Source organism: Triturus cristatus, chromosome 7, assembly GCF_964204655.1.
Source record: "Triturus cristatus chromosome 7, aTriCri1.1, whole genome shotgun sequence".
In the NCBI taxonomy this organism is placed as follows: domain Eukaryota; kingdom Metazoa; phylum Chordata; class Amphibia; order Caudata; family Salamandridae; genus Triturus; species Triturus cristatus.
Window position 1 is genome coordinate 402184311 of NC_140590.1, and position 25102 is coordinate 402209412.

The following is a 25102-nucleotide window of genomic DNA, read 5'->3' on the forward strand; positions in this document are numbered from 1 at the left end:
CCTTGACTGGGACGGAGTTGCTTCCTCAAATGAACCCAAAACTGGGGAAGATATCTTATACTCATCTCCCGCAACCAAACTCCCTATTCTTTGCGCCAATTCTGTGGTGTCCTTTTTGAGTTCCCTGTTTTCTTCTCTAACGGTAATTAGTTCTCTTTGTATCTCATCCAAAATGTTTCCTAGCTTCTTCAAATCCAAACCTTCCGCCATTCTGCTCAGGTGCCAATACCTCGTGGGCACTTCACTCTGTCAGAACCAGCTCTTCTCTCGCTGGTGGTTGACACAGGAGCAGGATGACGCAAGCTCCCAATTCCTCCTCTGAACTCCCCGGCCTCCACAATTTCTAAATGCGTAGCCAGAAGAGCCCCAAGGGGGAAAGGGGAATTGGACAGAGAAGAGAATGCACACACTGGTGGTCTTCTTTTCTGCTTCTTCTTATGTAGTCTATCTTTTCTCAGGCTCTTGCTGTTGTTCGTGAGCTGTAATAAACAATTACATGTAAATCACTTTCTACTTCCCTTTTCTTCCTTCCTGTGTCTTTCCTTATTCTCTATTGTACCCACCCTGATTGCTGTGTGCCTTTGCTTCTCTTCTATGCTACTCGTTCTTCTGTTCTTATGTTTTTTCGCTGTAAGATAAAAATCTGGTGTTATTATATTTCCTTCTCCCTTCCTGATCTCTCTCTAGCCCCTTTTTCTCTAAACTCACTTACTGGACAGAGAACGGAAGCCTTGGTTTATTTTCTTATTCTTCTTCACCTCTTATTGGTTGTTCTAACTACTGTTGCTTCTCTGTAGTTTTGTTCTTACTTTTCTGTGTCATTTGTATTCTGCCCTCAAGAGTATCCACTCCCTATGTTTTCTTATTGACAGGAATCGGAACTACTCAGTGTACCTGAAAACCTGTTATATTCTTTGACTTGAGCTAACTCAACTCGAACCCAAAAAACTATGCTACGTCAGAACTTGTGTTGTCTTTTGAACGCTGTAATTTCATTCACATGAACCGGTGCTTCAGTTAAACTTCCGCTGCTGCGAAGTTCGGAACGTTTTCTGTGGTAGAAAATATGGAACAGTCTTACTTGGGGTTGTTGGCTGCTTCCAATCTCTAATTCTCCTCAGAATTCTCGCGACGCGTATCTTCTTTTCCCTGACTAAACGCGACGCGTTGAAGGTACCTCCTACTCCTCTCACGGTTCAGGTGAAGTGCGCAGCTCTCCGCGCGCCTCACCGGTATCACGCAATTCTGCCCGATCAACTAGAGCGCTAACCCGTTTCGGATTATGGAACGCTCTGCCGCCATGTTGCATTCGACCTCGCACCAAATGCTGTTTGCACAGTCTTGACAACACAGCCACCATCATTCCTTTCTTGACATGTGACCTCTTGGTTGGGGACCTGACAGTGCCTGTTATTAATTTTGGTTGTGGTTGCAGTTCCCCCCATGTGAGGTGCGTTGTTTGTGTACTCACCCGGGTCTCGGAATCCTTCTACTCCTTCAACTGCCTCCACCGGCAGTATGGCCATCACCCTCTCCTCCCAGGGATGGTACTGTACGGCTCTGCGGGAGGGCCCTCCTCCGGTGGCGTTGGCCTGGTCGTGTTCCTCCTGTCTCTTGGCTCTGACCCTCCTCCGCAGATCGTACCACCTGTTCTGGCAATCCTGCTTGGTCCTCCTGGTGTCCGCAACAGCATTCACAGCATCGACGATGGTCTGCCACATGGCTGTTTTGGCTGCCTGGCTGGTGCTTCTGACCAATGTTCCAAAGATCTGTGGCTCGACTCTGAGGATTTGATCAACAAGGACCTCCAACTCTCGGTGACTGAACTTTGGATTCTTGGTAGTGGGCATGGTGAGGGGTGTGGGTGGGGATGGTGTGGGTGTGGGGGGTGTGTGGATGTTGGGGGGGGTGTGGATGGTTGTGTGTGTGTGTGAATGTGATGAGAGGGTGTTTGTGAGGGTGGTCGTGTGAAGGTGTGCAAGTGTAAGATGTGGTGTCGCTTGTAGTCTGGTTCTGTGGTGTCTGGCAGCAGTGGGTCTGTTGCAAAGGCTCATGGTTTGTGTGTGTGGGCCCTTTTTATTGGTCCATGGGTGGGTGTGGCAGTGTTTGAATTTTGGGTGGGTGTGTTATAAGGAGTGGTGGTGTATTGGGCCTCTGTTTGTTTTTGACAGTTGCAGGTCAGTGATTGTGTTATTTTAGTGGTTGTTGGCCATGTTTAGTGGCTGTGTGCCTTTCGAATGGTGTATTGTTGAGTTGTTTTGTTTTGTCCTTGTTGTGTACGTGCGTTTTGAGCGTGTGTACGGTGTGTACATGGGCCATTTGGTTGTACGATTTGGTCCTTGTGTGTGGCTTTGTACGACTCGTACATGCGGTTGTGATGTTGGGGCATGGGGTGCGCTCCGTACTTAGGAGGTTGTGTTGGGGGTGCGCCAGGAACATACTGGGGTGGGGGTACGACTGGAACGTACTGGGGTGTGGGTGGACGGGGCTATGACACGTCCTGGGGTGGGGGTGTGGCTCGCACGTACTGGGGTGTAGGTACACGGGGGGTACGACACGTACAGGGGGGGGGTGTACATGGACGGTGGTACGACACGTACTGGGGTGGGGGGGTGTACATTGACGGTGGTACGACACGTACTGGGGTGGGGGTACGACTGGAACGTACTGGGGTGTGGGTGGACGGGGCTATGACACGTCCTGGGGTGGGGGTGTGGCTCGCACGTACTGGGGTGTAGGTACACGGGGGGTACGACACGTACAGGGGGGGGGTGTACATGGACGGTGGTACGACACGTACTGGGGTGGGGGGGTGTACATTGACGGTGGTACGACACGTACTGGGGTGGGGGTACGACTGGAACGTACTGAGGTGTGGGTAGACGGGGCTATGACACGTCCTGGGGTGGGGGTGTGGCTCGCACGTACTGGGGTGTAGGTACACGGGGGTTACGACACGTACAGGGGTGGGGGGGTGTCCATGGACGATGGTACGACACGTACTGGGGTGGGGGGGTGTACATTGACGGTGGTACGACACGTACTGGGGTGGGGGTACGACTGGAACGTACTGGGGTGTGGGTGGACGGGGCTATGACACGTCCTGGGGTGGGGGTGTGGCTCGCACGTACTGGGGTGTAGGTACACGGGGGGTACGACACGTACTGGGGTGGGGGTACGACTGGAACGTACTGGGGTGTGGGTGGACGGGGCTATGACACGTCCTGGGGTGGGGGTGTGGCTCGCACGTACTGGGGTGTAGGTACACGGGGGGTACGACACGTACAGGGGGGGGGGGTGTACATGGACGGTGGTACGACACGTACTGGGGTGGGGGGGTGTACATTGACGGTGGTACGACACGTACTGGGGTGGGGGTACAACAGGAACGTACTGGGGTGTGGGTAGACGGGGCTATGACACGTCCTGGGGTGGGGGTGTGGCTCGCACGTACTGGGGTGTAGGTACACGGGGGTACGACACGTACAGGGGGGGGGTGTACATGGACGGTGGTACGACACGTACTGGGGTGGGGGGGTGTACATTGACGGTGGTACGACACGTACTGGGGTGGGGGTTCGACTGGAACGTACTGGGGTGTACCTAGACGGGTGGGGGTATACATATACGGGGGGTACGTGTCGGACGTACGGGGGCTGGGGGGAGTGTTGGGCGCGTATGCGGGCACATGTCTCCATGGTTGCTGTAGGAGTTCGGTGCGGACGGTGTTTTTTCCATACGGTTGTAACCTCGGACGCACGGGATGGATCGTGATTCCTAGGTTGGACTTGGTTTTTCACGTTTGTAAGGTAAATCGTCCGAGGACGTGTCGGACACATTTTCCGACCCGGGGACGTGTGGGGAATGATTCCCAGTGCGGTTCGTATGGACTTTTTACCATGCGAATCGTGATTGCCAGTTCGTACGGCACTTGTACGATTCGTACGGTAAAAAGACCCGATACGAGTCGCACGGGGGAATTTTTTACCGGATCTTGATCGGCACCATTGTGTTGGATAGTAGCGGGATAAAATGTACTATTCCCACTTCAATCAGTGCAACGGTAGGGAAAGTGTTGGATTGCAAAGGGGAACAATTAATATTCCCACTCCACTCAGTTCAAAATTAAAAACAGACAAAATATTAACAACAAAAAAATATTTAAGAAACAAAAAAATATATATAAATATATATATAAATTTGTCAAAAAGTAAAATACAAATATATTTAATATTAAAAACTAAAAGAACTAAAACATATTATAATGTTAAATACATATGACAAATACCTACAAATATTATATTAAATAAAAAAATTATATTTTCAAATAGATAAAAATTAGAAATTATTAAGAAATAAAAACATTAATTATTACATCAATTTCGTTTTTTAATATCCTACCCTATAACACCACACAATTCACAACACACATCTACATTTAAAAAAAAAGTATTTCTGTAATTAACATAATTACTTACCAATTAAATACATATTATTAATTAAAAACAAATTAAAACTCATTAAAATTAATTATTATCCACACTTTACTCCTATAATTCTCACAACCCACAGCTAACATTAAACTGTAAAAACATCAATTACACAAATAAAACTTATTTTCAATGAAAAAACTAATAGTATTTAACAACTAATTATAAAGTAACATGAATTTACTCCTCACACTTTACCCCTATACAAGTAAACCCCACACACCAAAAAATAAGCAATTGCCCTAATTAAATATAAATTAATTAATTAATATTAATGATCAGCTAATTGTTAACTAATTAAACATAAATCACTTCCTACCCTTTACCCCTGTAAACCCCACAACCGACACCTAAAATGAATTACACAATTTCCATATTTAATTTTCAATTAATTAATTAATTAATAAACCATAATTTACTTCCCACTCTTTACCCCTATAAACCCCATAACCCACACCGAAAATTAATTACACAATTTCCGTAATACATTTTCAGTCAAATAATTAATATCAATTATCAACTAATTATTAAAATAATGAAAAATAAATTACTTCCCACCCTTTACCCCTATAAATCCCACAACCCGAACCTAAAATTAATGACACAATTTCCATATTAAATTTTCTGTTAATTAATTCATGTTTATAAACAACTTATTATTAATTAATTACAAGTAAATTACTTCCCACCCTTTACCCCTATAAACCCCCCCAATCCGCACCTATAAAATTACACAATTACCATAGTTAATTACTACTTAATTAATTATTATTAATTAACAACCAATTAATAATTAATTAATAATAACTTACTTCCCACAATTAACACTATAACATCTCAATTAAATTAATATTAATAAATAAAAAATAACCATTAATTTGTTATAATTAAATTACTTCCCACCATATTCCCCTATAAACCCACAATCCACTACGGAACTGAAAAACTCAAAATTTATTTAAAATATAATTGATAACTGCTAAACATTTAACACATATATTAAAAACATAAACAATTCTCATACAAAAAAATACATCACATACATTTAAAATATATACTAAAATACATAACACTAATTAAAAAATCGATATTTCAACCAACTATATTTTCACAAACGATATTAATGACTTGTATATTTTTAAAAACAATATTTTTTACCTTAAAATCGATATTCTCGACCGCGATATATTTGCTGTCGATAATTCTGTGTCACAATATTTACAACTCGATATTTGTGTATTTTGTCTGAATACCTTGGAATAGCATAGAGTGTTTAGGTTCAGAGAGTGAAATGGCTAGAGTGGAATGGCATATAGTGGAGTAGCATGCAGTGGAGTGGTGTAGACTGGATTAATGGTGAGTGTTACTGGCGCACAGTGTAGTGACGTAGAAGGGGAGTGTCATATAGTGGAATAGCATAGAGTGGTGTAAAGTGTAGTGTCTTTCAGGTGAATAGTGTAGAGTGCAGTATGGTAGAGTGGATTGGTGTAGATAAGAGTGGTATAGTGTGCAGTGCCATAGAGGGGAGTTATGTACAGTGTAATAGCGTAAAGTGATATTCGCACAGTGGAGTGGTGTATAGTGGAATAGGGTACAGTGAAGTGGGATAAAGTGTAGTGGATTACAGAGGAATAGCAGAAAGTGCTGTGGAGTACAGTGAAGTGGCATACAGTGGGGAGGCATGGAGTGGAACATCATAGAGTGTAGTGTCATAGAGTGGAGTTGTGTACAGTGGAATATGAACATGATGAGGCAGTATGTGATGGGCTAATCATATACTGCCAAAGGCACAGTTTGCCAGCAACCTGCGTTTCACTGCATTCTGGGTTAGGATCTTAGATGTAGTTATCTTGTAGGTTTTATTATTGCTCCCTACCTATTACCACTTTAGTAAAGTGCTGACAGGTCGAAAAATATATTTACATTTTCTATATATTCTTACATCAGTTTAGGCAGAACTGCACATTTTTTTAGGTAGCGCAGTAATTTGTAGGTATCAACTTGGAACTCCCTAGAGTTTTTCTTGAAGATTTATATATGTTAAAACTGTAAAATACACTGTAGTACACAATATTTGTCAAATATAGGGTACAACAGTGTATTTTTAATTTTCTGACATATATTTATCTATATTTGGTACTGTGGTACTCCGTTCACTTTTTTAAAAATATATAGAAATGTATAAATATTTTTCCATACCTACTTGACATCGCTATGTACTGCTGTAACTCACTTGAAGTACCGAATAATTTTATAAAACTACAGCAACAACAGATATTAGTCAGAAAAAATGCATTATAACTTAAAAAAACACTTACCCTACTCCCCTGTAGTAGCCTAAAGGAACATTTGAGAACCATAATGTGTAATCCTGCCAAATTTCATGTAAAAGCCGTCCAACCCTTTTCGAACTACATGAGATACAAAAGTCTATGTATTGGTGGTAACACGCGATTTGGAACAGCCTTTTTACCTTTGCTCCTCCTTCACCAGTCACTGCGAAACTTTTTATTATCTGCCATTGTTGAAAGAAATATAGTTCTGCGAAGGTTCGTGAAGATTCGTCAAATGGGCGCAAAGTTTTAATGGTACCCCAGACCATTACTGCACATTCCAATGAGTGTTAATTGGCTTTATAATTTACATAATGGTGGGAAACGACATATTACTTCTCTACCTAATTTTGTGCTGCCTGTGTCCAGCTAATGGATGTAGGTGCTTACAAAACAAAAAGGTAAATGTAAATATCCAAGATTTCTTTTTAAACAAAAACAGATCTTTTTATCACATCTAACTTAGGGGCCGATTCCAATCCTGGAAAAAGGCTGTACAAATCGTTGTATGGAGCGTTTTTCTCGTACGACTCGTACCCGGTAAACTTTTCTTACAACCTAGAAAGTACGATTCGTACAGAAAGCCTCTTTCCATACAAATTGTACAAAAGACCATACGGCTAAAATAAACCAACGATTCTGATCCGGAACAGCTTGTACTCGACATTTGTACGTATTTAAGCAGCGGTTTCCGGCCCAGCAAGTACGATTCGTCCCTACGGCACTCAGTACGGCTCTTTTCTTACTGGAGCCAAAAACAGCCGTAAAAGCAGAGTTCCCAGGGGTACAAGTCGTACAGGCATACACCCCCGCGCGTTGTGTATGTACTGTGCGTACCCCCAGTGCGCATGTACCGTGCGTAACCCCAACATCGAGTATCCCAACATCGCGTACCCCAACATCGCATATGTACTGTGCGTACCCCCAACATCGCGTACCCCAACATTGCGTATGTACGTACCGTACATACGCAATGTTGGGGTACGCGATGTTGGGGTATGCGATGTTGGGGGTACGCACAGTACATGTGCACTGGGGGTATGCACTGTACATACACAACGCACGGGGGTGTATTCCTGTACGACTCGTACCCCTGTATGACTCGCACCCCGGGAACAACTTTTCCCGGGATACGAGTCGTACAACGTTTGCTTCGTAGCGGGTGATGGCAATCCCCGTGTACGGGACGTTTTCCGTACAAATCGTAAATTGGACAGCTGGTCCGGATCGTACTAGTACGGTCGGACTGCATTTTTACACTTTGTACGGAAAAGTGTCCGGGTCCGTCTCGTACAACTTTTCCCGATCCAATTTGTACGATCGGGCCGATCCGTACAAATCGGATCAGGAAAAGTTGTATTTTTCCCGTACGAATCGTACTTCACGGGTCGGACGGGACTTGTACGATTTGTATGGAAAAATTTATCGTACAGGAAAAAAAAATACAGGATCGGAATCCGCCCCTTAATGTTACTTTCTCTTCTGTGTTTTTTTGGTGAAAAAGCTTTTCTCAAACAAAACTAATCTATTTATCAGACTTCACCATAACATTACTTTTACCTTTGGCTATTTCAGCCAATTTCTAGTTTTTTTTAAGTTATATTTTATTACCATACGTAAAGCCAGACCCACGCCTTGCATAGCCTTTGGCTTACGAGGTGTAAGGTTGGCCGACAGCCCCCGTGGACCCCATCCCCCTGGGCAAAAACATATATATTAAGGGGTGGCGATGTGCAGCCTCTGGGACCTGATTCCCCGAGGCCCAAAACATATATATTAAATGGAGTGGACATGCAGCCCCCTGCACCTAAAATGGCCACGAGGGCCCCATCCCCCAGGCCAAATTCCAATAAAAGGGGGAAGGGGCCACGTGGTCCCCTCCCCAAGCCTTAAAGAGTTGTGGGACCCCATCCCTAGTTCAAAGGGGAGGGGTGTGTGCAGCCCCCCCCTCCCCCCTCCATGAGCGTTATTGGGCACAGGGACCTCCATCCCTTGGACCAAATATGATAAATAAAAAAGGAGAGGGTAGGCCAGGCCTCCTCCCTGAGCTTTCATAGGTGGGGGGGTGTGTGTTATTTTAAAGGGGGGCCATGTGGCTCCATTACCCAAGCCGCATTAGGCTATAGGTACCCCCATCCCTGGGGCCAAACCAAGATCTAGCTTCTTGCCATAGTGTAATTCCGCTCAGCAGTTTTTGAGGTAGTGCTGCATCAAGAAGTCTGTGGAAAATGCATGGGGATTTTGTTTTGGGACCCCCCCATTTTTTCTCAGCCCCAGCTTGACAGACCACCCCGAAATTTTTCATGCACCATTAAACAAAAAATACACTTTTTTGAAAGGTTTTGTGGAAATTCGTCAAATGGTGCCAAAGTTATAGGCAAAATTGTAGATTGGTCAAGGGTAGGGCACAAAGGGGGATTAAAAAATGAGTTGTCAATTTGATTCACATACAATTCTTCACTTTCCAATATAGAAAAAAATGGATGAAAAAAATTACACCGGACTTGGCATCAAAGTAGAACTTTGCTCAAGGTAGCGCCTTCGCTTGGTTTGCTGTCTAATTTTGAGCAAGTAGGGCCTCATTTACATGAACTGACTCATCACTGTGTCACAGCAGCGATGCATCAGAAAAGGTTGCGCTGCGTATGCCATTTTTGGAATGCTGTGGATGTGTCTTATTTAACTTATGGCACACCATGGTGTAGGTCAGATGGCCACTCAAAACAAATTGGTGCATCCGTGAGATGGCTGCCGTAATGAAAACTGGCTGATGTGCAGGCAAAGTGACTTAAGGCTGGTTTGCTCCACGCAAAGCAAACCACCTAAGTATCACTTTTGAGGGCCTCAAGCATCAAATATTCCATTAAAAAAAGTAGCATTTGGAAAAGCAACCCCAACCCCAACAACCGCAGCAAGGATTTTCAGAAACATCCAGGGGAAGAGGAAGAGGAAGTGTAATTTCAGTGAAGAGGAAAATGACATTTTGATTACATAGGTGACAAAGCACGAGCATCAGCTCTTTGCCACCTCCAAATTACCATTAGGGAAGAAATAGGACATTTGGCAGTCCATAGTGGCCAAGATCAACATTGTCGGACAAGCTAAGAGAGCAGTGACCGTAAGAAGCGCTGGCACAATTATAAGTACAGGATGAAGGAGAAACTGGCCAACAACCTGAAGGCAGCCATGCAGATCAGAGGAGGAGGACCTGCCGACTAGGAGGAGCTGGATGCCTTGTAGAAGAAGTGGCAGCTGTCATCCCAGGGGAATCAGTGGCAGGCGTTTCCGAACATGAGAGTGCTGGCTTCGAGGACCAGCAAGACCTCCATGGTAAGTGACAACAAGGGTTACTATAGGCAAAAAAGTCATGTTCTGGAGTGCAGCAAGCTATGTCCCTTCGCTGCACTGTGTGCAAGTGAAAGGGTAAGAATCTTACTCATGTACAGTTATACATCACATAAATGTAAGTCACACTGCAAAGTAACATGTTGCATAGCTTAGTCCAGCTCCATCAAGTTTGTCCATTTCATGTGTGATGTGAGGCACCAGTCCAGGTTCATATTTGTAGTAGTCCCACAATACAAAGCAAAAAACATGGACTGGAACAGCACATCATCTTTAGATACTTGAATCCTGCCCAACCAGAAAGTGACAATGCAGGCCACCTTTTGCCTTGTGGCTAGTGTGACTTACTTATGCCCAGGTACCCAAATCAGGACAGTAAAGCAAAGGAATGAAATGGGCTTGTCAGAGTATGAACTCCTTACCTGGGGGGGGGGGGGGGGGGTCAGGTGTGGGGCATGTGAAGTATCAGCCATGTGTATAGTCATCAGCACTACATTGCACACATCTGTCCCGATGTGCAGGGTGAGAGCACACAGGTGTCTTCTGCCATAGTAGGGACCACACAAACTCCTGTCATGTACTAATTTATACTGAGTATGGTTGTTAGACACGGCCCTCGTAACATAGCTAGACCTGACCCCTGCACCTCACACCAGCCCCCAAGCCCACGGCCTAGCCGATCCTTCCCACCAGAACACACACGCACCCAACCCGGACTTCCCCGTCCGTGGCCTTCCTCCTTTCGGCCACACCGGGCCCGCATGCCCACTTCATGCACCAAGATGGCCGCCCGGCCCCAGCGCGACCCTGGCCTAGAGGCGCCACTCCGGCTGGAGAACATCGCGATGAGAAAGGGAGGAGCAGTTTCCATCACACCTCTGTGCTTCCCTGGGAAGGTGGGTTTCGATCGACCCGCCGGCCTCCCCGAGGGCTGGCTCCACGCCTGCTGGGTGTCTGGGACTCCTCCCGACCCGGCCCTGAAAGGATCAAAGGGCATTGGCAGGAAACCCCCAACAAGCGACCCCCCAGGTGACAAGACCCCTACCTACACAGACTCCGGACATCAAAGAGGAGTCGCCCTATAACAAGGGGTGCTCTGGGACTGTCCGGCAGATTCGCCTTGGAACACCTGAGCCCTGCTGAGTGACTCGCGGCTCCCTGAAGATTGTAAGACCTCCGAATTTCTGCTTGAGCCCTGCTGAGTGACTCGCGGCTCCCTGAAGATCGTAAGACCTCCGAACTTGTGCTTGAGCCCTGCTGAGTGACTCGCGGCTCCCTGAAGATCGTAAGACCTCCGAACTTGTGCTTGAGCCCTGCTGAGTGACTCACGGCTCCTCGAAGATCGTAAGACCACCGAACTTGTATCCGAGCCCTGCTGAGTGACTCGCGGCTCCCACAGACTCTCTTGGTCCCGCCGGACCCCACGACGACAAGCGTATCCCCCAGCTCGAGGATTGTGAGCTGTGCGCCGGGTACGCTCCTGCATTTGATCCATATCCCCAAAGACTGTCCCGCTACCTCCTACCCCCCTCCAAGACTCTGTGAGCCCACGCTCTACTTGTATATATTTGCCTTGCTGGTCATAAAGATCCTACCACTCCGATCTGATAAAGATTTGCTCTTAAGAACTCCCTGTGTGGTGTCCCTCTGTCGTGTGGTGCCGAGTGTACGATCCTAGGTACGAGAGTCCTCTCCTGAGGAGGCCCCCGCCAGTGGCCGGCTACGATATCTCGAGGGTGGGTCTCAGGATAGTCAGGGCCCCTCCGGGCCCCTCTGAGGTCGCCTTCTAACATTGGTGGCAAGCGACGGGATTCGGGCCCATAATCTAGAGATCGTACCGTGAACGGCTGACGCACTACCGACAAAGATGGCAGAAGGAAACGCCGTGGTTCTCACAGAAAACGACACCAGTACCGTGTTCCAGGTGGAACAGCTGGAAGAGTACACACACAAAGAACTAAAGCAATTCTGTAAGGAACGCAAAATCGCTACCACTGGTCTCAACACCAAAGAAGACATGCAAAAGGCACTGGAAGCTTGGGCGGATTCAGGAGCCTCCCGCCCAGAAGGAGCGGGGGAGCCCCACGACGAAGCTGGACCCTCCCAAGGAGAACACAGCAGCAACCAGGTGCGAGGCTTCGTACCAGACGGGGGCCTATCCCCGGAGGAACTCGCAGACAGAGAAAGAGGTCGCCATCACGAGCTCGAATTAGCCAAGCTCAAAATTGAGGGCGAGTTGAAATTAGCCGAGAAAAAGCTAGCAGTAGAACAAATGCGAGTACAAGGAGAACTAGAGGAGAAGAAACTCCAACGAGAACACGAGGGAAGGAGACTTCAACTGGAACATGAACGCAGCTTGAAGGAAATAGAGCTAAAAGCAAGAAGCGAAGAAGCGCGGCCCCCGGGGAACCGAGAGGCGGCCGCCCCGGCGGAGCAGAAGGTCCACATCCCCAAGGATGTGGTCAAAGAATATTACAAAAATGATGACATTCAACAGTGGTTCCGGGCCTACGAAGTCGCCATGACCTCCCATCGGGTCCCGCAGAAGGATTGGGGGGCTGGGTTGTGGGGACGATTCCTGAGCGAAGGGAGAGACACCCTGCTCGACCTACCCACCTCCATGCAGACCTCCTATGACCACATGAAAGCGGCCCTCCTCACAAGGTACGGCCTCACCCCGGAGATGTACCGCCAGCGGTTCCGGGACTGCAGGAAGATCCCGGGTACCACCTGGGTGGAATATGTAAATTTCTTCAGCCACGCCTTCGATGGGTGGATCAAGGGCAGCAAGGTAACCACACTGGAAGAACTAACAGAGCTTATGTTGTGGGAACACCTGGCTGCGAACTGCTTTGTGGAACTACGCCAGCATCTGCTCGACAGCAAGCTCACGGATCCGAGGAAGCTGGCTGTCGAAGCGGATCGCTGGACCAACACCCGGGTCTCCCGGGGCCCTGTAGGAGAGTACCCCCGAGCCAGTCAGGGACCACCCCGCCAGAGAGGGGGGGGAAACCAGGGAGGGCCGAGAGAGTCCCAGGCTAGTCCCCCGAAGTCCCAACCCCCACCTTTCCCGGCACCCCCACCAGCTGTGTCCGGCCCCCCCCTGAGACGGGGGCACCGGGTAACCATCACTTGTTTCCGTTGCCAGAAGCCCGGGCATTACGCCAACGACCCTGAATGCCCCATGGCCCCACGCAGCACCCAGGCAGCACCCCCCGCTAGACAGATAGCCAACGTAGTACTGGGGGAGGAGGTTGAGGAGGCCGAGGAGTGGGAACCCGCAGCCATGGCCCTAGTATCCTTAGGAGATAGAGAGATGGTCCCTGGGAGCCTCCTGCCCTCTAACACAAAGAAATATGGGCAGCTCGTAACGATCAATGGCCACCAAGTAGACGCCCTCCGTGACACTGGGGCCAGCATCACCGGTGTCCTCAGCCATTTAGTCCACGAAGACCAGGTCCTCCCCAACGTATTTTGCCCTGTCATTTCCGCCGACAACACAGAAAGCCTATGTAAGGTAGCCCTGGTGCCCTTTGAGTGGGGAGGGGTGGTCGGTAAACTGAAGGTCGCAGTTAGAACCTCCCAACCAGTCGACTGTCTCCTGGGGAACGACCTGGAAAGTTCCCCCTGGAGACAAGTCGAGCGCAAGACCCACCTAGGGATGATGGGCCTCCCTGAGTGGGTGTGCGCCACCACTCGATCCATGGCGGCTCGACTAACCCCCCTGAGGGAAGTGACGAACCCCCGCCTTCCGACTCCACCCAAGTCACCGAGTTAGGCGATCTGCCCGAATTAGCCCAGTGGCGCCACGAGGGGGGCCCCTCCCGAGAAGAGTTCTGCCGAGAGCAGGCTACCTGTCCCTCCCTGGTCGGGCCCCGGCAACAGGCAGAGGCCCAGGCCGCAGGCGACCAGACGGGGACGCACCGGGTGTATTGGGAGAATGACCTTTTGTACAGCGAACAGAAGTCGGTGGAGCTAGGGTCCGGCCGGGTGCTGGTGGTACCCCTACGCTTCCGAAACCTCCTCCTGGGCTTGGCCCACGACGTTCCCCTCGCAGGCCACTTGGGCCAGGACAAAACGTACAGTCACCTCGTGACTCACTTCTACTGGCCCAGAATGAAAGCAGATGTAGAAGCCCACTGCAAGTCCTGTCCCACGTGCCAGGCCAGTGGGAAGAGCGGAGGGAAGCGCAAGGCTCCCCTCCAACCCTTCCCTGTCGTCAGTACCCCTTTTGAGCGGGTCGGGATCGACATTGTAGGGCCTCTGGACCCCCCAACTTCCCAAGGGCACCGGTTCATCCTCGTCCTGGTGGACCATGCCACCCGTTACCCTGAGGCCATCCCCCTACGCACCGTCACAGCCCCCGTGGTGGGCCGGGCGTTGATGGGAATCTTCTCCCGCATGGGTTTCCCCTGCGAGGTCTTGAGCGATCGCGGTACCAACTTTATCTCCAGATACATGAAGTCCTTATGGCAACAATGCGGGGTGTCCTATAAGTTCACCACCCCGTACCACCCCCAAGGAAACGGCCTGGTAGAGCGGTTTAACCGGACTCTGAAGGGGATGATCGCGGGCCTGGAAGAGCCCCTCCGGCATAAGTGGGACATCCTGCTCCCCTGCCTCCTATTCGCATACCGCGAAGTTCCCCAGAAATCCTTGGGGTTCAGCCCCTTTGAGTTACTCTACGGGCACCCCGTCAGGGGGCCCCTCAGCCTGGTCAAGGAAGGCTGGGAGGCTGCGCACCGAGGCCCCCCCCGAGATGTGTTCCGTTACGTCCTGACCCTCCGAAATCAGACTAGGAGGTTCCGAGAGATGGCCGAGGCCAACCTGGAGGCGAGTCAGGAGGAGATGAAGCGCTGGTACGACCAGAACGCCACTCTGGTCAAGTTCCAGCCGGGCCAGCAGGTATGGGTCATGGCCCCCATGAAACCCTGTGCCCTCCAGGATAAATGGACCGGGCCCTTCAAAGTGGTTGAGCGGAAGAGCCAGGTCACGTACTTGGTGGACGTCCAGTCCCCCCGGGACCCCCTCCGGGTCCTCCACGTGAACCGCCTCAAGCCCCACTTTGTGCGAACGGAGCTGAGCCTCCTACTGGCCACTGATGATGGGTCCGAGGAGGAGTCAGATCCTCTTCCTGATCTCCTGTGCACCAAGGAGAAGGACGGCTCCGTAGAGGGAGTGAACCTCTCCCCGTCTCTCACTCCCCAGCAACGTGAAGATTGCCGCCAGCTCCTAGGGCAGTTTTCGGACCTCTTCTCCCTGGTCCCTAAGGTCACCGACTGGTGTGTCCATGACGTGGATACCGGGGACAGTCCGCCAGTGAGACACCGGGCCTACCGAGTCCCTGATCGGGTCCGGACCTGTATCCAAGCCGAAGTCTCAAAAATGTTGACCCTAGGCGTGATCGAACCCTCAGACAGCCCCTGGGCCAGCCCCGTGGTCCTGGTCCCAAAAGCAGCTGCCCCCGGGGTCGCACCAGAACTCCGCTTCTGCGTGGACTACCGGGGACTCAATGAAGTCACCCGAGCCGATGCCCACCCCATTCCCCGAGCCGACGAGCTCATTGACCGGCTCGGGGCTGCTCGGTTCCTCAGCACCTTCGATCTCACCTGCGGCTACTGGCAAATTGCGCTCACAGAAGGAGCCAAGGAGCGGTCCGCCTTCTCCACCCCGGATGGGCACTATCGCTTTCGCGTGATGCCCTTCGGGATGAAAAATGCCCCGGCCACCTTCCAGCGACTGGTAAATAGAGTCCTGGCCGGGCTGGAAAAATTCAGTGCCGCATATCTCGACGATATCGCAGTTTTTAGCTCTGAGTGGAGTGAGCACCTCCAGCACCTTCGGAGGGTGCTGACCGCCCTGCACCAGGCAGGCCTCACCGTGAAAGCCAGCAAGTGCCAGATTGGGCAAGGTTCGGTAACCTACCTGGGGCACCAGGTCGGAAGCGGGCAGGTCGCCCCTCTACAGCCCAAAATCAACGCCATCCTAGCCTGGGAACCCCCCACTACCCAAACGGAGGTCTGAGCCTTTCTGGGCCTCACGGGCTACTACCGGAGATTCATCCGGAATTACGGCAGCCTGGTCGGTCCCCTCACGGGACTCACGTCCAAGAAGCAGCCCAAGAAAGTGCAGTGGTCCCCTGCCTGCCAAGAGGCGTTCGATGCCCTGAAAGCGGCCATGTGCACTGCCCCCGTCCTCCAGGCCCCCGACTAATCCAAAGAGTTTGTGGTACAAACTGATGCCTCCGAGCATGGCATCGGGGCAGTCCTCTCTCAGGTGAATGACCGGGGCCTAGACCAGCCTGTAGCCTTCCTCAGCCGATGGCTATTGCCCAGGGAACAGAGATGGAGCACCATCGAGCGCGAGGCGTTCGCCGTAGTCTGGGCCCTCAAGAAACTACGCCCTTACCTGTTCGGCACCCATTTCAAGGTCCAAACCGACCATCGCCCCTTGCGATGGCTCATGCAGATGCGAGGAGGAAACCCCAAGCTACTGCGGTGGTCAATCTCCCTCCAGGGGATGGATTTCACTGTGGAACATCGCCCTGGTGCGGACCATGCCAACGCCGATGGCCTCTCCCGGTTCTTCCGCCTCAGCGAAGAGAACCCCCAAGAGGATGGGTAGTTCTCTCCGGCTTTCAGCTGGGGGGGACGTGTGTTAGACCCGGCCCTCGTAACATAGCTAGACCTGACCCCTGCACCTCACACCAGCCCCCAAGCCCATGGCCTAGCCGATCCTTCCCACCAGAACACACACGCACCCAACCCGGACTTCCCCGTCCGTGGCCTTCCTCCTTTCGGCCACACCGGGCCCGCGTGCCCACTTCATGCACCAAGATGGCTGCCCGGCCCCAGCGCGACCCTGGCCTAGAGGCGCCACTCCGGCTGGAGAACATCGCGATGAGAAAGGGAGGAGCAGTTTCCATCACACCTCTGCGCTTCCCTGGGAAGGTGGGTTTCGATCGACCCGCCGGCCTCCCCGAGGGCTGGCTCCACGCCTGCTGGGTGTCTGGGACTCCTCTCGACCCGGCCCTGAAAGGATCAAAGGACATTGGCAGGAAACCCCCAACAAGCGACCCCCCAGGTGACAAGACCCCTACCTACACAGACTCCGGACATCAAAGAGGAGTCACCCTATAACAAGGGGTGCTCTGGGACTGTCCGGCAGATTTGCCTTGGAACACCTGAGCCCTGCTGAGTGACTCGCGGCTCCCTGAAGATCGTAAGACCTCCGAATTTGTGCTTGAGCCCTGCTGAGTGACTCGCGGCTCCCTGAAGATCGTAAGACCTCCGAACTTGTGCTTGAGCCCTGCTGAGTGACTCGCGGCTCCCTGAAGATCGTAAGACCTCCGAACTTGTGCTTGAGCCCTGCTGAGTGACTCGCGGCTCCTCGAAGATCGTAAGACCACCGAACTTGTATCCGAGCCCTGCTGAGTGACTCGCGGCTCCCACAGACTCTCTTGGTCCCGCCGGACCCCACGACGACAAGCGTATCCCCCAGCTCGAGGATTGTGAGCTGTGGGCCGGGTACGCTCCTGCATTTGATCCATATACCCAAAGACTGTCCCGCTACCTCCTACCCCCCTCCAAGACTCTGTGAGCCCACGCTCTACTTGTATATATTTGCCTTGCTGGTCATAAAGATCCTACCACTCTGATCTGATAAAGATTTGCTCTTAAGAACTCCCTGTGTGGTGTCCCTCTGTCGTGTGGTGCCGAGTGTACGATCCTAGGTACGAGAGTCATCTCCTGAGGAGGCCCCCGCCAGTGGCCGGCTACGATATCTCGAGGGTGGGTCTCAGGATAGTCAGGGCCCCTCCGGGCCCCTCTGAGGTCGCCTTCTAACAATGGTGGTGAATGCAAGTGATGCACACAAGAGGACAATGTGTGTTGAAAGAACAGATGGTGTGTGGGCCCGGTGGGCCCCTGATAGTGCAATACATATGTATGTGTGGCTGAGCACATTGAACTGGCACTGTGTCTGAATGGGGAGACATTGCATAGCAAGGAGGTGCGAAGGGACATGTGTATTGGAAGATAGCCTGACCAACACACCTGCACTGCTGTGTCTGATAGTGCCACACTTGTTTTGCAACTGGCAAGGAATGACAGAGAAGATCCCACTGATGTACTATATCCTCCATGTAATGTGGATCTGGGTGAAGATGTAGCACAGAGTAGGAGGGAGTCTGAAGAAAAAATGTCTCACCATGCTATATATGTCAAAGTAGGAGGACGTGAAACAGGGATTTGTGAAGTTATAGGATGAACTAGATTGCCAAGAGCAGGAGTCATGTATGGTGGAGGGTGAGGTGTGTGGCAAACCTGGATCGGTAAGTGTCACCAATTCCAGCACGACTAGCATGTGGGCTACAGCTTGACACATAGCCCTCAAATACAGGAAGCCAAATCAACCAACTGTATATGGGCACGCATATTGTTGGTGTTGGAATCACAGGAGGATCAATGTATGATCTGTATTCCATCAGTGTGTGACAGTAGGTTGAGTCCCTGGGACGAAATGAGAATTGCCAGAAGAGTCATGTACATGTATAAGTGTGCGGCCTGAGTGAAACGATGTGTGATACTCTGCAGATAACCAACTCAGACAATGATAAAATAGTGTGAGCATCAGTGCTAGCAATCCACGAGTTTGACTGGGCCCATCCACTCAGAGTCAGTGCACAGTGCCCACTGTCCCCAACTATGGAGCTAACTGTGTGTGAATGAAATCACATGAGTATACCCAAATAGGAACACCATGATAAGTACATGCCCTCACACATTCCTGCAGTGTAGCAAGGTTTTTAACTGTGTAGAGGTGTGTGGATGCATGTTAAAAATGAAACCTCGGCCACATGAATGCACAATGTGCATGCAAGACCGCACAACAAGGCAGAGTGCTGTGGTATACTATGTGACATGCAGAGTGCAGGATCAAATCAAATACATGACCTAACCCACATCACCTTTCCAGGAGCTGTGGGCTGAGTACTGGCCATAGAGAATGCAGGCATCCTGGGGACTTGGTGCATTGTGCACAGTAATGGTGTCAATACGTGAAACCACAATCAGTATAGCCATACTGAAAAAGTAAGGCAATCACCAAGGCAGATGTAGACCTTACCTCAACTTACCCGCACAGGCATGGCAGTCCAGCAAGCTCTGTAACTGTGTTGTAATGTGTGTCATGAAACAAAAACTCACCCTTGCCACACGGTGGTTGTGTGTACAATGCAGAGATACTGGCATCTGAAAGGCAACTACTGTGCAATTTGGCCTAAATTCCTATGAGTAACATATGTCATACGCATCAACGTTGAACTGAAAGTCAATGAGAAGAAAGTCTGTATATCAGCCAGATAACTCATGTCAATATCTAACATAGACCACCATTAATATGTCTCTTTCATTACAGAGGGAGAAACACCTCCTGGCAAGCTGTCTGTCCCAGATGAGGAACCTGCTGGGGATGACAGCCTGTCAACCCTAGACCAAGACACCCCAAGCAAATACTGGCCTCTTTCGATTCATCCTCTCCGGTCACAGGAAGTGTGGACAGCATCACAGGGTTTCCAGAGGATCCCCCTATCACGAAATATACCCCATGTACCAACCCAAGCCCAGCCCACAACTCTGAGGACCCCCAAGTTGACTTCCAACGACATGCGGTTGGAGTCCAGCGGCAGCGGGTAGATGAGATGTGGGCATGATGGAGACCATGGCAGGCATCCTAGAGAGAGTCTGTAGGTGCCTCAGTCCCAATAAGGACACATCTGAGGCAATAGGAGGCACCTAACCTCTGCTTCACGGATTGGATCAGTCCCTGGCTGACATCGCTGGTGTCATGAGTCATAAGCATGAACAACTGCCCTCCAGAAGTGGCACCAGTTAGGTAGCCAACCAGCTGGGGTGATCTGCACCACCCTCAAATCTATGGATTGGAAGCAGCACTCCTACATTGCAACAATGGGTGCCTATCACTGCGACGTTGCTGTAGTACTGGCAGGCCATCAGGCCCTTCTCAGCTCTGTGCTGCCTTCCTTGTTGGCACACATAAATGCTGCTGGGTGCCCCTGAAGTGTGTGTGCCTCTATTGCCTCATGCACCAATAGCACCCCCTCAGGGGAGGCACCACACACATCATTTTCCAGTGAAAATCCACCCAGTAACATTTGCCTGTACCACTTGGCCAGTTACTTATTGGACCTGTGTTCATGATCATGCCACAGCACTTGCCAACTGTTACTGTCTCCTATTAGCTTTTCCACCTGTTGATCTTATCCATTTGTGGACGGCCGATGTGGCCTACCTTCCCTAATGACAATTTGGACCTCCTCCTCACTAGAAGACTCCTCTCCTCAACATCTCATCTGACATGTATCCCCCATGGGCTCTGTCTGGATATCCTATGGCTATTAAACAATGTTGGGATTGTTCCTGCAAGGACTGCCACTGCTCATTGCTCCTTGTAACACTTGTAAATAACAGTACTCCTATGAACCAGCATGTTGTATGTTTCCTGCAGTTAGGACGGTGGTGGATGTGTATCTACAAAAAGCACTTCTCAGCATCTCTTAGTAATTGTGCTAATTTCCCTATCACATGCTCAGATCGGAAAAGGTCAAGCATCATGCACCTCCACTGCCAAGGCAATATGTGGCAAATCCCTTTCAACTATTGAACGTCATGGTGCAACATACATTGATTGCCACACAGTGAAAAAGGCCAACTATTCACACAATAGCAGAACTATATCCATCATTAGGCATCCACTGAGTAAAGTCCAATATTAATGGCACACATTTTCCTTATTATCTTCCCTTATTAGCCCCCTGAAAAGCCCAACTCTTTCTCCATACTACATCTTCCCTCCTTTCAGCATCTTTTTCACAATTCTCTGTTACAGTCTCTTTTTTCTCCCACTATATTTTTTTCACATAATCTCCAAATTATTTCTTTCTCTGTCTCTCTCCTCAGCTGTTCTTCCATAGCTGGCCTGCTGGATTGTCCTCTACCTGGCCACTCATTGCTGTCACAACTTCAATGTGCTCCCATGTCAATTACTTATCCCATAGTAATTTTATTTTTACATTGATAATAAATGTTTAGTAATTTAAATATGTATTAAAATAAATAATTATTTATCGTTTGCTAGCGGCCGGCCCAAAGGTTGTAGGCCCATTTTTGTAACTCTTTTGACTTCTGTAATAAAGGTTTAAAAAAAAAAAAAAAAAAAAAAAAATAATAATAATTATTAAATTGAAAAATGAAAATCTATATTTCTTTTTCATATAAACATTAATTACAATTACCAAATATTTTCAAATGTTGATTAAGAAAAATAAAATAAAAAGGTTATTAACAAGCATAATATTAACACAATCCTATGAATTAATTTAATTCTTCAAGTTTTCATAAACACATTTCTCAAATTATATTCAATTAAAAATTAAACAATAACAAAATGTAAATAAATGATAAAAGTAAATGTTTTCATTAATTTCAAATGTAATAAAAATATGACATAAAAATAAGTTTAAATCCATAAAAAGCAAGTGAATAAAAATCACTATAAACACTTATCAAATATTAATACATTTGAAAATAGAATACTAATAAATAAAAAATCATTATAATGAATAAGAAATTATAATTAAATTCATATACATTATCTAAAAAGACTACCCACTATACATCCATTTGATGCCCAACAACCCAAAGAAAACTCACTTAAACATTATCTTAGCATATGAAACAAACAAAACATTTATTGAAAAGTTGCTTTTTAAAAATAATGTAATCTAAATATAAAAAATTATTATATTAAAATATGAAATAAGCTTTAAAAATATCTCAAATACCCAAGTATATAATGACGCTTAAATATAATATTGAATAAATACAAATATTTTTAATCAAGTATACGCCAATTTAAAATAATTATTATCAAAAAGAATCCCCCAAAAATAAAACATACACAAAATTATAATAAAAATGCTGTTTAAGACATTGCTCTCCCTATTACACTACAATACCCAATACTACCCAAATATTACTTTACCATATAAAAAATTTAAACTCTAAAAACAAAAAAATACATCATTATTAAAAATTAAATAAAACAAAATTCTATCAAATTAAAAAAACATAAAAGCATGTGTGTTGATAATTTAAGCTTAAATATTTTTTTACAAAACACTAATACGATATAACTAACAACAATATTACTTACCTCAAGATAGTTACACTCATGATATTCTATGTTCTATCTTTAGTGTTACTGACATTCTGACATCAAATCAAGGGTGAACACAGAGGATGAAAATGACCTCTGCCTCCTGATATTTTGGGACGTCTTAGCTGTATTTGACAGTCAATGGTACCACCGCCACATGTACCCTGGAACAGGATTCAATGGAAATGTCATACACTGTGTCTCCTACTTTTTCAACCAACAATAGTTTATTCACATGGGCATTTCCAGATCCCAAAAGATCTCTATCACTGTGGAGTCCTCTTGGGTTCCATATCGTCCCCTGTCACCCTCTACATGGAGCCGCTTGGTGCTGTACTCATAGATAATAGTATCAAGATTCAGCAATATGCCGCTGATAGTCAATTCAACTCGAAAGTCTCCTCTTCTTTCGAAATAGAGTGCTTCAAACACTGCTTGCACATCATGCAGACAGTGACAGGATTCCAGCTATTTGCGAAGAACCACAGACAAGAAAGAGTACAAACCTACTTCAATGACACAAACCTTGATGGCTTTAAACAAGCTCAAGGAACAAATTGCCCAAAAAAGGCCCAGTACCACCTCTCACTTTTGAGGAAAGTGAAACTATTTCTTCCAGAAGTTCTCAACTTCTGAAGAAATGCTGCGCTCCATGACGTCTCGGACTCCACACTGGAACCGTTCATAGAATTCTACATGCTACAGCACATATCATCGAGGGTGTGAAGAAATATGATCACATCATCCCCAGTTGATGAAACTCCATAGGCTCCCCTTGCTCGCCAACACCATCTTCAAAATCAGATGCATAATTTACAAAACCATTGCACTCACGAACCCTGCTTATCTTTCAACCTCACCATCTCTGGTGGTTCTGAGCACACCTGCAGCCAGGACATTATAATCTGGAATAACATCTCCATATCCATGATGTCAGCCCCAACACAGCAGGTTCAACTCCTCAAACAACCAGGGTTGGTATGCAAGGTGTCGCTGGAGAGAGCTTGGCCAATCTGGAACCTGCAGCAAAAAGACCAGCTCTCATTTTTATGCTCATGGTAATACCTATGTCAACAATACCCTTCTGAGTGGCCGAGGGAGAAAGGTTAGCACTTCCAGCAGCAGCAGGAAAGCCTAAAGGGATAGTTTGCTGTTCCTCATCAGGATCGCCTCATTCTAGTATGGCTTTCCAAAATCTAATAGGATTCCAGCCTTTTCTAGTGATCTGTTGAGATGTTAGGTGCTCATCTTGGAGTCAGATGATCACAATGTGTCCAAAGGAAAGCAGGCTCTATCGCCAAACACCATAGAGCTGTATGCATGGCCAAGTATTGACCATTTTTCAGTCTCTGCTTTTTTAAATTGTAGATATCGCAAACACTGGTCCCCAGGGCCATCAAGGGATCCTGGAGGGGGGCCACACGGCCCCCCTCCCAACATTGGCAAAGCCCCGGGGAGGTGGTGGTCCCCGGGGCTCGGGGGTCCGTAATGGACCCCCGAATTTACATAGTTAGTGCCCCGGAAGGTGACGGTCCCCGGGGCATGTGGGGGGGGGCTCGAGCCCACCCACACAGGTTGTTTACCAAAAAAAAAAAGGCCCAGGGGGTGGCGGTCCCCGGGAGCTGCAGGGGGGCCATGTTCCCCCCCACAAATATTTAAAATAAACCCCGGGGGTGGTGGTCCCCACGGCTTGGGGGGCCTTGGAGGCCCCCCCACCCATTTTAAAAAGAAGCCCCGGGGGTGGCAGTCCCCAGGGCTGTGGGGCCCCCCTGGGCCCCCATAATCACAATATACTATGTCCCCGGATCTTGGCCCACCCGGGGGCTAAATAATAACGAAGAACGGGAGCCGCACTTCGTTTTTTTTATTTTCGAATAATTAAAAAAAATAAAAATGCTTTTTTTGGCCCTGGGGGTCCTTGTGGGACCCCCTAAGCAGGCATAGGGGGTCAGGGTGTTTCTACCCTGCCCCCTTTTCTTGTTTTACGCATTTGTTTTTCTATTTTCTTGAGACTCGGTTCTCTATAGGTCTTTCTACTGCACAGAAGGGGGTAGTATAGGACGACTTGTTAACTCCATGTTGAAATGCCTTGCAGCGGATAAAGCCCTTCCTTTGTGATAGCCAGGTGTTCTTAGGCTGCATATAAGGATCATTTTTGACCAGGATGTCCCTCATTGAAGTGACTCTAGTGTAAGTTATGGACGCCTGTTTGGGTAGAGTATGGCCAATGACAGGATCATCTAGGATTAAAGGCCAATTTTTACTAATGATCTTCTTTAATGGTTTGTCCTGTTTGCTGTATTTGAGGATAAATCTGAACATAGGAGGTTTTAGGGATTGTTCGTCCTTTTCGTTGGCCCCACCTATCAGATCTTCTCTTGTCTGCTCTATACTTTTATTAATGGCCTGGTCAATACATTTGTTGGAATACCCCCTGGATCTAAATCTGCAGGCGCAAGCCTGTTGTGCCTTCTTTAGTTCATCCTCCTGACTACAAATCCTTCTTAGATATATATATATAGAAAGATAGATAGATTATTATTTTTTTATTAAAAAAAGTCAGAATGCGCTCTGGGTGCTCCCCCACTTCATTTAAACGAGCCCCCGGGTGGGCCAGGTTCCGGGGACAATCCTATAATTATATTACGGGGGCCTGCGGGGCCTCCGCAGCCCTGGGGACCGCCACCTCCCATGTAA